Raw genomic sequence first — 13182 nt, 5'->3', positions numbered from 1 at the left:
GACTGCAGCTTATGTCAGGTTAGCTCAATGAATTTTTATGCCTCCTGGATTCCAGTCTTTGGAAACTGTGGTTCAGGGAGCAGCAGCCCTGGGAGGAACTGGAAGCTAGTTTGGGAAGGAGCCTCTTCTGTCCTACCAAGGACTAGGTGTGTGTGTGTGTGTGTGTGTGTGTGTGTGTGTGTGTGTGTGTGTGTGTACACCCAGGGAAGCATGGAAGTTAGGCTTAAACTGTTGCTGAAGTGCTTCATAGTATGCTCAAATTTTGAAATGCACTATTCAATTTTCATATCACCAATCAAAGCCAAAACACATTTTGAATAAAATTTGATTTAATCAGTTACCTTGCTTATTAGTTCATAAATGTGCATTCATGTTATAATGACAAAGAAGAATCATATAACTAAGAAGAATGCTTCAGTGGCTAAGACCTGAGAAATAATTCCTTTCATCAATACTAAACCAATACAAACCAAAAGGATAAATTCTGAGTGGTTTCATATTTGAAGGGCCCAAATACTTGACAATTGTAACTACTTGCCTAAAAAATTAAGCCCAGGATGTGCACTGGGCCAACTTGAACATTTTGATTATTAAAATGGTGAAATTTTTTCAAACTGTCAAGCAGGTCCTATGCAGTGCAACTATAGATAACGCAGTTAACCCAAAGCCCAGGACTTAAGAGCGTGCAATATTGGACATTTTCTTCTAGACTCTTTTTCAAGTATATTCCCAGTATGCCAATGCCATATGAGCTAGGCTGTCATTCAAATTGCATAGCGCCATATGAATATAGAACAGATACTAATTAAGCATCTAAAATAGGCCAGGAATCGTACTTTTGTGTATCTTAGTCTTGTACATAATCTCACATACTACACTACACTTTCAAACTGAAGCAATGACCTCTGTTTTATAGATAAGCAAATTAATACCAAGAAGCTGAGCAGCTGGCCAAAGTTACATATATAACAGTGAACATGGGTTGGAAGGCTCAGACATATATCTGACCAGCACCCTTAGCTGTACTCTTGGCATTTGGCAAGATTTTTCAATAGCTAAAGATTAAAACCAGTCTATAGTTTGGTTAACTATTACCAAAGGGAACCCAAACCGGGGAACTAAATAGTAGTTACTGGCAGACATTTTTCAGGAGAGTTTGCTTTGTACATGAGGTAAGTGAGACATTAAGTTGGAACATAAAATTACTTCATACATTCAGAAAATAATTCATCTATTTCATAAGAAATACTCCTTGCTTAATGCCATCTGTGAATGTCCTTTTGTGGTGGTGGGAGGTACATAAGTGCACACACATGTGGAGGCCAGCAGACAACACGGTCTCTCTCTGGAACACAGTGCTCACCTGGAAGGGAAGACAGGCTAGCCAATGAGTCCCAGAGATCTGCCTGTCTCCATCTCAACATTGCTGGGGTCACAAGTACACACCACCATACTCAAGCTTTTGTTTGTCATGTGTGTTCTAGGATCGAACTCAGGTCCTTCTGCTTACTGACTACACCAGGCTTATAATTTGAACTTTCCTAATGATTTGACCCTTGAGTCATTAGAAGACACCGTGTAGGACTTTATCAGTAAAGTGACAGCTATCAGTCACAATGACTTTAGTCATATGACATGCTCAGAACAAGAACACATGTAGAGCTAGAAGGCAGAGGAACAGTTGCTTCAGGCTAGGGGTGTAGTGATGGGGAGAAGAGGAAAGTGGCAGCTAGAGAGTCAGTGATTCAATCTCAAAGTGTGCTAAAATAGACTGTAATATTTTCACCTATTGGTGCATATACCCCAAATACTGATTTCTACATTAAACGAGTGACAAGTATGTTCAGACAATTGTGATCCAATAACATTGCTTTTAAAAGACAACATGTTGTAGGGCACTGTCTATGTTTTCTTCTACTGGTTTCAGTGTTTTGGGTTTCACACTGGGGTCTGATTAATTTAGAGTTGGTATTTTTAAGATTTTATTTATTTACTTACTATGTATACAATGTTCTGCTTGCACATTTGTCTGCGTGTCAGAAGAGGGAAGAGGGCACTAGATCTCATTACAGATGGTTGTGAGCCACCATGTGGTTGCTGGGTATTGGACTCATGACCTCTGGAAGAGCAGCCAGTGCTCTTAACCTCTGAGCCATCTCTCCAGCCCAAGAGTTGATTTTTGTGCAAGGTGATAGAGGGTTAGTTTCATTCTACTATCCATGGACTTTTAGTTTCCCCAGCACCATTAGCTGAAGATGCTGTATTTTCCCAGTGTGTATCTTTGGCATCTTTGTCAAATATCAGATGCCTGAGCTACATGTACTTACATATGGGTCCTCTATTTTGTTTCATTGATCTACATGCTTTTGGCCACTACCATTCTGTTTTTATTACCATGGCTCTGTAATATATCTTGAAATCTGGAATTATAATCCCCCCAGCATTGTTCTTTTTTTTTTCTTCATTGCTTTGGCTACCAGAGTTTTGTGTTGTCAGGTGAATTTTAGTTTTTTTTTCTAATTCTGTGAGGAATGCTGTGGTGATTTTGGTAGAGATTGCATTAAATTTGTAAATGACTTTTGGTAGAATGGTCATTCTCACAGTATTAATTCTGTCAGTGCAGGAGCTGTTCCACCTTCTGGTAGCTCTTCAGTCTCTGTCTGCAGAGACTTGCAGTGTTCACTGTGGAGGTCTTTCACCTCCTTGATAAATTTATTTCTCAATCTTTGAAGTCTTTGTGAATGGAACTGTTTCCATAATCTCAGCGTGTTTCTGGCTGATGCATAGGAAGTCTACTGATTTTCTTAAGTTGATTTTGTAGTCTGCCACTTTACTGAAATTTTGGGAAAGGACAGGCTTCTGAACAGGCTTCATCTGCCCAGGAATTAAAGCCAATCGTTGACAGACAGGACTTTCTAAAACCAAAAAGTTTCTGTATAGCAAAAGAAATAATCAACAGAGTGAAGGGAGAGTATCTTTGCCCACAATGCATCTAATAGACAATTAATATCCAGAATATATAAGGAACTCCAAAATCAGAGCAAAGAAAAAAAAAATGACCCTATTAGACAACGGGCTAGCAATCTGAACAGATTATTCTCAAATGAAGAAATAACAATGGCTAAGAAATATCTCAAAAAGTGTTTAACATCTTCACCAATTAAGAGATTTAAATTCAAACTACTCTGAGATCTCATCTTACACCAGGTAGGATAGCTAAGACTGGCAAAACAACCAAAACAAATGCTAGCAAGGAATGGAGATAGGAAATTCATTGGTGGTAGGAGTGCAAACTGGTCCAATCGCTTTGGCAATCAGTGTGGACAAATCTCAAAAAAGGTAAAAATAGATCTGCCATTCAGCCCAGCTATTCCACTTGTTGGCATGTGCTCAAAGGACTTGACATCCCACTCCACAAACACTTGTTAAGCCAAATTAACTGCTATTCTCACAATAGCCAGGAAATGTAAACAACCCACTGTCCTTCACCTGATGGTAGATAGTCAAAATGTGGTACATATCTAGCTGCAAAGAAAAATGAAATCTGCAAAATGAAAAATTTACATGTAAATGGATGGAATCAGAAGACATTATACTGAATGAAAGCTGGGCATGGTGGCACACATTTTTAAAGCCAGGACTAAGGAGGCAAGCCAATCTCTGAGTTTGAGGCTAGCCTGGTCTACAGAGATAGTTAGAGCATAGCCAGAGCTACACAGAGAAACTGTCTTGAAAAACAAAACCAAAATCAAACAAAATGTTATACTGAATGAGGCATCCTAAGTCCAGAGGGACAAAAGCTACATGTTATTTTTTTTTCTCACATGTGGGTCTTAGCTCCAAATCTTTAGATGTAGAGTGCAGAAACCAGGAAAATAAGGGACCACAGAGAATGGAGGGGAAGGGGAAGAAGGAGCTATAGGGAAGGGAATGGCAGGATACAGGTGCTGTGAAGAGGGAAATGGAGAAAACACGACAAGGAGTGAAAATTGCCTGGGAAGTGGGGAGTGTGTGTGTGTGTGTGTGTGTGTGTGTGTGTGTGTGTGTGTGTGTGTGTGGAAACTATAACTAACAAGTAGGGGGTTATGAATTTGAAGAGTAGGAGGGACTTGGAAGAGCCCTAGGGAGAAGACTGATGTAAATACAGCACATGTGAAATTTTGAAAAAAAAAAACAACATGTAAGTAGCTGTATTTAAAACAGAAAACAAGTCAGTAAACAAGTCAGTAATACAAAAAATTGTAATTTTTTGTATTAAGTACCCAGAATTGAGCAGTGTGTAAAGAAATGTGTTCATTTAGGACAGTTTTGGAGGCTGGAAAGCTAAGGTTGGGCTGCTCTTTTGTTTGTCTTTAGCATCACAGAGGAAGCAAGTGCAAGAAGCATCATGGCATGGTGAGATTGGATGTCAGGATGCAGGGAGTGAACAAGGGACCTAAGAGTTACTAAGTCTTTCTAGGTCAGAACTCCAGCAGCCTAGCAGCCTTCCACTAGGCCTCACCTAGTATCTAACCTATTAAAGGCCCTTCAGTTTTTTACAGGGCCACACTAGGACTGAGGCTCGAAGGGACAAACCACAAGCAAATGGTTGCACACTGTGATTTTCTTAAAGAAAACTATCTTCAGTAAGGAAAATACATAGACTTCACTGTTCTAAACATGAAGGAGAAAAAATTTTACTTTTAGAGCTATTGGAAGGAACTTAGGAATGGGAAAACCTGATGCCCAAGATCCACATGGAGGATGGAGAGAACTGACATTGGAAATGTTTGCTCTGACTCGACATGCACACCAGCGCTCACTAGTCCACTCCCCCCATGCACACCAGCGCTCACTAGCCCACTCCCCCCATGCACACCAGCGCTCACTAGTCCACTCCCCCCATGCACACCAGCGCTCACTAGTCCACTCCCCCCATGCACACCAGCGCTCACTAGCCCACTCCCCCCATGCACACCAGCGCTCACTAGTCCACTCCCCCCATGCACACCAGTGCTCACTAGTCTGCCTACTCCCCCACATGTACACCAGCGCTCACTAGCCCACTCCTGCATACAAACAAAATGAAATAAAAATTAAACCAAATTGCAGCAACCAAACTATTTCTTCATAACCAAATCAGCATATTCTCTTGGGCGATCCTCCTCAGCCTTTTACCCACCTCACTTTTCTCCTCATGAGTTAGAATCTTATCTACTGATTTCATTAGTCCAACCAATATCTAGCACATTGATCGCTGTAGCAATTGGTTTAAAACGTAGCATTAGAGCCAGGCATGGTGATGCATGCCTTTAATCACAGTTCTCAAGAGGCAGAGGCAGGAAAATCTGTGAGTTCTAGGCCAGCCTGGTCTACATAGTCAGCTCCAGGACAGCCAGGGCTACATAGAAAGACCCCACTTTCAACAACAAAACAACAAATTAGCATTAGAAATGGCACAAAAAATATACTTCGCCTAATAGATATACCTCCCTATTCTCTAGCCTCAAAATAGAATTGTAGTAACAGTGGTAGTTCCCAGGCAAGGGCACACACTGTTAGGCTAAAAATGGGAGCTTACCCACACTTCTCTTCAGTAATCTTTCAGCATAATAGAATAAAGGGTTGTGTTTCAGGAATTTACAGTGTCACTCAAGAACGGTCTAATGAATGGAATTTTATTCTTGTGGAAAGTATGGTAAAACTGGCTAAATATTGGTACAATTTTCTCTCTCATATATAACTTCATATTTATTATTGCTTTTCAATAACAGTTTTATTAAGACATGCCATTAAATTCACATACCTTCAAAATGAATAATCCTGCCATCAAGTGTTCCTGTGTGTGTGCTCTCACAGGTGCCCATTACCTCATGAATGCTATATAAATACTCTACCTCTGAGTTACATTTTCAGCCCAATTCAGTGAGTTTGAGTCTATTCATAGACTTCCCCGTTCTTCCTCTTTCCTAGGCCCTACCAATTAATAATCTATGTTTTTACATCAATGGGTTTGCCTCTTCTGACATGTCATATGAACTGATTCATACAATATGTAGCATTTTTGTATCTTGATTATCTTACCTCATTTAATGCTTTCATGCTCTGTCTGTCCTATTGCTTTTTATTGTCAAATGGTCCATTATAAGGGATAATCAGTAAACCCAACTGAAGGAAGCTGATAAGCTGATATCTGGGTTTGTGTGTGTGTGTGTTTATACATATGCACATATATATGCAGGAGTAGTACTTCTGGTCGCATGGTAACTCTACATTTTGAACAGCTACTAAGTTGTTTTTCAAAGTGGCTGCCTCGTTTTCTTGCCTCATTCTAAAAAATAAATTTAATTGCATTTTATTGTATATGTGTGGACATATGTATGCTGTGGCAGTCACATGGAGGTCAGGGGACAGCTCCCAGGATTTGCTTCTCTTATACCATTCAGAATCAAGATCAAGGCTCCAGGTCTATTCAGGTTGCCTCCTAAGGCTTGAATAAAACCCTCAGAAACAAGCTATCTTTTTACATGTCTCTTGTTCTTTAAGCAGTATTGGAAAGTCAATCCCATTTACTTTGTCCAATAGTTTATAAAAACCCGACCTCATTCAAACACTTCAATAGTGTGTTGATTTTTCTAAGAATCAAGCCCATGTCTGAGGAAAGGTACTATTTAGCAATACCAATCTCACATAGGCATGTACACAGATTCCTTGCTGGGTGTGGTGGTGCACAGTGGTAATCCCAGTATTTGGAAAGTGGAGCCAGGAGGATCTAGTGAAGCCAACTTGGGCTACATGTTTTACAAAACCAAGTAAAATGAGAGACAGACAGACAGAGAGAGAGAGAGAGAGAGAGAGAGAGAGAGAGAGAGAGAGAGAGAGAGAGAGAGACTGAAATTTTCTGCCAGGCAGTATGTTTTCCCTGTGACTACACCATAGTCTCTACAGTTCTGAATGGCAATGACCAAACCTAAGTTAGTGTTGGTGTTTGCAACTATTTTGGCTTCAATTCTTTCAAAAGCCAAGTCCTAATGCTTCTCTGACAATCAAAGTATTGGGGCTCTAAGAACTCACACAGTGAGGAGAATGTGTGAGCAAGCCCCTCCTGACCTCAGGCACATCTCTGTCTATCTGTTCTCCCGCTTATAAACCAAGGAAAAAACTATCTGTTTACAGCTCCTTGGAGGGATAATGGGCGTTTATGAGTTGCAACATGCTAACTCCTGCCTGGTGTGCCGGAAGGAGTAAATAAATCCTGTCATTATTCTTGTTTGCTATTTTTAAGCCAGTCATAAAATTATAATATGAGTTAGATTTTAAAAGGAACTATTTAGGGCAGAGTGACTAAGTGCACTTAAAGATAATGTTCTGGCTTGGGATAATGATTTCAAAGATGTTGCAGGTCCTCATGGACAGGACAGAGGAGCAGAGCATGCCAGTCTTCATTCCTGACATCTGATTGGACCTTACTGTGGAAGGAGTAGGAGAGGTACAACCAGAGGTGCTGAGGGTGAGCTTTCATCTCCCAAATGAGGAGAAAAAAAAAATCCTTCTTCCATTAAAGGGTGTCTGAGAATTAAATAAGAAAGGACTTAAAAGAAACATTTCTTACAGATTAGAATTTTTAAATACCTTCCAGAATACCTATTTTGTGCCTAAGTAAGTTAAAAAGTAACCCCAAAATAAGTATAAAAACAATTCAACCCTTAACGTTCTAATACTGTAAACATTTAAGATTGCATCATTATGAACAAGAAATATTCTACAACCAAAATTTTGAGGATATTTGATCATATTTTGGTGAAAATATTTTAGGTCTGTGAGGGTACTATTATACTGTCAGTATAGAAGAGACTCTTGCTACACATTAATATATTAGAATTAGGAATCTTCAAGCATACAATTCTACAGTAGAGAGAATCTTCTTATAAAAACCCCAAGGATGGAAGGGAAGTTAGAGAGGAGGGAAGATATGAAGGCATGGGATTCCCACAAGTGCATTAGGACTGGCAGCTAGAAGACACAGGCTGAGCTCTAACTGGTTGTGATGACTAATCTCTACTGCTATCATGACTGGATTTGAAATCCTCAGGGAGACACCATGGGAAGTTGAGAGGCTGTTCCTAGAGAGGCTTATCTGAAAGGGGAAGGCTTACTCGGGGTGATCAGCACTACCCTGGGCTGGGGTCAGAGACTGAAGCAAAAGGAAGATGTGGAGCTACTTGACTTAATCTTTTGCTTCTGACTGAGTATGCAGTGTGAGCGACCAACTGGCTGCCTTGTGTTCCTGTCGCCATGCTGGTCTACATCCCTTTAACTATGACCAAAATGAAGGCTTCTCTCTGTAAGTTCTTTCCCCAGTATCCTGGCCTGGTTCTAAAGAGTTGCTTTTTTCCCTTTTTTATTATTTATATATGTGTACACATGTGCATCAAACTACACATGTACATATGTTTTCAGATGTGTTGAAGCCAGAGGTCAATATCCCATCTTTTTTCTGTGTCATTTTCCACTGAACCTGGCACTCAGCAATTTGTCTCCATCCTCCAATGCAGATGCCACAGACATAGGCTGCTGAGTCTGGCTTTTTGGTGTGAGTGTTGGTGATCTGAGCCCACGTACACATTATTGTATGGCAAGCACTCACCAACCAAGCCCTCTCTCTAACACCCATCCCTTATTTTGTTATTCTTAAGTCATATTTTGCATCTATTCAGCTCTTGCAGGGACAATCTGAATGAACTAAGGGATGAAAATGTTTCCTCTGTAGGTTTGAGGCAGATTCTGAACAATCCTACAAGTTCATTCTTAATTTTCCTGACACTTAGGTCTGAACTTCATTTTTCTCCTGCTTTGAAACATCCACTTTCTGGGCACCATCCACAAGCAGTTTTCCTTTGTGTCATACCACAGAAAGGATACAGGCTGAAAACTGAGGTCTATGTTGTGGTCCTAAAAATGCCATTCATTCTAGCTCAGGGCCTTGATCCTCTCAGCACAGAGAAAGGGGGCAGAACAGAAGTTCATTATGTTAGATAAAAATGGACAAGCAAAATCAAATGAAGTCCTTGGCTTCAAGTGGGTAAAATCCAAGACTCATGTCAGTCTCAGGGACAGTAGTATGAATTGCATGACTTTGACACCATGTGTTAGAAACAATGCGGTTAGTTTGGCCGTATTGAGGTGGCTGGGGAGCAGGAGGATCTTCAAGGTCCTTAGGTCACTCAAAAGGGATTAATTTTTGTAGAATCTAAACCAGTTCTCACAAGAGTGACCCCAAGCCCTTGACTGCCCTACAACTGCTTCTCTAGTGGCCTGATCTGTCTCCTACTTTCTCTTCTGTCATGATGCCGATTTCTGTTGTGCTTTCACCAAAGGCCTAGCTAGTGGCTTCCCAGGTTATAACCTATGTCTTTTATATGCTATCCACACTCATTCATTTTATTATAGTAACAAAAGCAAGACTCACAGAGAAGATATGGATGAAAACGAACATCAGCATGGTAGGACCGAATAATTGCAAAGTAGAGACCACTTTGAGTAGAGATGGTTTTTAGCTAATGTTAAATTATATTGAAGGCAATATAGTGAATTTGTCTCCATTACTCATTGGGGAGGTTTTTTTTGCTTGTTTGTTTATTGAGGGTTTGTCTGCTAACACATATTATGGTTTTTGAAAAATCACTTTTATTTTCATCTAATCTGATGTTATATATAGGAGAGCATCATGGTGAAAACCACAGAAACAGCTGACCTGAACAAGGGAGAGCTCTTGGTCCCCAGACTGATAGCTGGGAAACCAGCATGGGACTGATCCAGACCGCATAAATGTGGGTGTCAGTGAAGAGACCTCGGAAATCTATGGGACCTTTTGTAGTAGATCAGTACTTATCCCTAGCATAGGAATGGATTTTGGTAGCCCATTCCACATAGATGAATACTCCCTGAGCCTAGACACAAAGGAGTGGGCCTAGGCCCTATCCCAAAGGATATGACAGACTCTGAAGACCCCCTATGGAAGGCCTCACCCTCCCTGGGGAGCAGAAAGGGTATGGGATAGGTAGGGTGTTAGTTGGGGGGAGGTAGGGGAGGAGGGGAGGCAGAGGGAACCAGGATTGATATGTAAAACAATCTTGTTTCTAATTCAAATAAAAAATAGAGAAAAAATAGGAGAGCATCAATTGTGATGATTAGTAGTTAGCTTCAATGAGAGAAAGTGATGTACAAGTGAAGAGCCTTTGGAAGTAGCCTTAAATTCTCTGCAGATCAGAGAGTGGGCACTTCAGGAATAACAGAGTTATGTGATTGTTTCTCCTCCTGCCCAAAGAGCATGTGGTTGGGAGGGGCTTACTTCCACTGCCCAGTCCACCAACCTGTCTGTCTTGTGGCTACTCTGGCTCCTTTGCTCTTCCTGTGTGCACATCTATCTGTTCATACGTACAGAACAGCACTCTTGTATTCTTAGGTCCTCAGCTGACATCACCCACATTCTTAGCACAGTGGCGGAACACTGAAAGCCACACTGCTGGGTACCAACCAGAAATAAAAACATCAACATACCTATCCTGTTGTAGAAAATGCTTGTGGCTAACAAGCCCCAAATAAACCTGTCCTATTCCATTTCTCTTCACCTATGTTGTGACAAGCCCTCGACTTTTGCTGCTGTGGAGGTTCACGGGAGTGTGGACTCTACAGTGCCTGAAGTTCTGTCAGTCAAAGAACGATGCTGCCTGTGAAGTATGTGTCTGAAATGATGGGACTTTCTGAAGAGACAAGTCTCAGCCCAGGGGAGCATAATCACAAAGGCCATATCTGTTAAGAGGATCAAATCCAGAATATATAACGATCTCTCAAACTTCAATAATTAGGAAAAAAAGCCTTCCCGTTTTTTAAAAATTGCACAAAATGTATGAAGTTATTTCACCAAAGACACATGAAAGGTGAATAACCCCAAGCACAGAGGCTCTCCATCAGCAGTCATGAGAGAATGCAAATTGAGACTTCACAGCGACTCTACTCTGTCTTACTAGAATCGCTAAAGTAAATAAATAAAAATACACAAAATAACAAGTCCTGGTAAAGACCCAGAAAACAGATTTTCACATCCTATTGCAAAATGACACACATGTAAACTGGTAGTTTCTTACAAATTATATACACATCTATCTTATAAGCCAGCCTCTCCAAGGTATTTATACAACTGAAATGAAAATTATATTCACACAAAGATCTGTACTCAAATGTTTAGAATGGGTTTATTTGCAATAGAGAAAAAACAATGTTCATCAACTATATAACAGATGAACATTATATTCATAAAATGGAACAGTACTCCATAGTGAAAAAGGTGACTGACTGAGTGACTTACTGGTAAAGGCAGCAGTGTGGGTGGACCCCAAGTGCAATGAACTTGCTGATCCTCTTTATATACTATTTTGGAAAAAGTGAGGCTAATACTATGACATGAAACTATTTGCTAGACTCATAGGACTGTATGTCAAGAAGATGAATCCTAGAGCATACAAGTTGTGCCTTAATATAGAATGGAAAGGGGAACACTAGGAAACTCTAGAGGAAAAGAAAAGGTTCTTTAAAATTCAGAGCAGAAAAATTCTAAGGTCACATCAAAATCAGCTAGAACCCTTCCCAGACACCAACTGCATTTTAAAATACTCCATTCTAATATCACATGAGATTAGGTAACCAATGAAAAAGAAAGACTCACCCCAACACAGCCTTCACTTGGGTCTACTCTCTGGTAAAATCTACCAGCCCCAGGGCACACCAGACTCAGCAGCTCCCCTCTCTCCCTGTCTGAGGTACTTACTATTTATTAAGGATTTGCATTGACACAGAGTATTCATACAGACAACTGGTCCAACATAAAAAAAGACACATGAGGAAAAAATTCACCCACAAATGATTCACCTAGGAATGCCTACAATATCAACTCTGTAACAGTCTGATTATCGTGAAGAACCAAAACTTGGTGGATACGAAGTTGTGAATTTTAAATCTCCATGGAAGGATAGATAGCCACTATTGGTCAATGGTCTTATTCCCTCCTATAAAGAGACCCTACAATGACTCTACGATGTCTTATTTGGAAATAACCCATCCTGGGTAAAGGCTGAAGGAAGGATCCTCATATTAACTCCCAAGAGCTCTGCTCCTGTATTCTTCAGGTTCTTCTACAGAAAGATGTGCATCCACACCCATTTCAGGTGGCTTCTGGGAGGATGACAACATTAGCAAGCAGCTACATTACCTGGCTAGCAATAGAAAGGTTTCTGAAGTACAGCAGGAACTTCAAAGATCCTGCTGGGCAAGAGACAGGAAATGCCTGAGACTGGCAGCAGAGAGATATACACAATCCCCTGGCTATCTTTCTGGGTTCAGAAACTCAAAGTGCTCTATCTAAGAAGGGGGTGGGGGGCGGGAGAGTCCTTTTCACATCAGTAGGAAAAGCCATGTTCCCAAGTCCAAACTTATTTTACTACTTTACATTTCCGCTCTCAAACTAACTCTTCTGGAAAATCACAGGTGAGGGACTATTCTGAATGACAAAGAAGTGGAAAGAAATGCTGCAAGTTGAGAATGTTTCCATTAGTAGGAAACCGCAAACAAGAGACACCAAAATAAACAAAGCACAAAACAGCCCAATGCTAAAGAGAAGGCTCAGTAGGTAAAGGTCTTACCATCAAATGTGAGGTCACAGTTCAGATCCCTAACACTCATATAGATGCTGAAAGGGCATGGAAGCCTCTCTGTAAACCCAGCATTTGGGAGGCAGAGATCTCAGGGCAAGCTTGTGAGCTAGATTACATTAATGGAGTTGGTGAGCTCCATGTCTAGCAAGCAATCCTGCCTCCATTCATGAAGTGGAGAACAATTGAGGAAGACATCTGACACAAACCTCTGGCTTCTATGCCCAAGAGCACATATGTTTACACATACTTGCACACATGTGAGTCCACACATGTGAACACACATACTTACATACATGTGTGCCACACACATAGGGGGGACAACAACAACAAAAATGTCCCACCACGCTGCTTTTTGTGCTTCACTAAATCCCTGCAAAAAAGGGGGCCATCAGAGGCTCTGTGTGGTACCTGATCTGTGGTTGAGGGCTGCTTCCGTCTTCAAATTATTATAGCAGCAAACTGAGCACGATGGGGAAAAATGGCCCAGGTGGAG

At 40.8% G+C, this 13182-nt stretch overlaps 1 protein-coding gene across 1 annotated transcript in view; it reads right to left on the bottom strand.

Moving 5' to 3' along the window:
- The window catches only part of Adamts9 (ADAM metallopeptidase with thrombospondin type 1 motif 9), a 156391-nt gene that overhangs the window by 130098 nt on the left and 13111 nt on the right, over window positions 1-13182 (bottom strand). The gene's annotated exons all lie outside the window — the stretch shown is intronic.

Source organism: Cricetulus griseus, chromosome 8 (genome assembly GCF_003668045.3).
Source record: "Cricetulus griseus strain 17A/GY chromosome 8, alternate assembly CriGri-PICRH-1.0, whole genome shotgun sequence".
Lineage (NCBI taxonomy): Eukaryota > Metazoa > Chordata > Mammalia > Rodentia > Cricetidae > Cricetulus > Cricetulus griseus.
The sequence above is the reverse complement of the archived record's forward strand: the minus strand, read 5'-3'. Positions and strand labels throughout refer to the sequence as shown.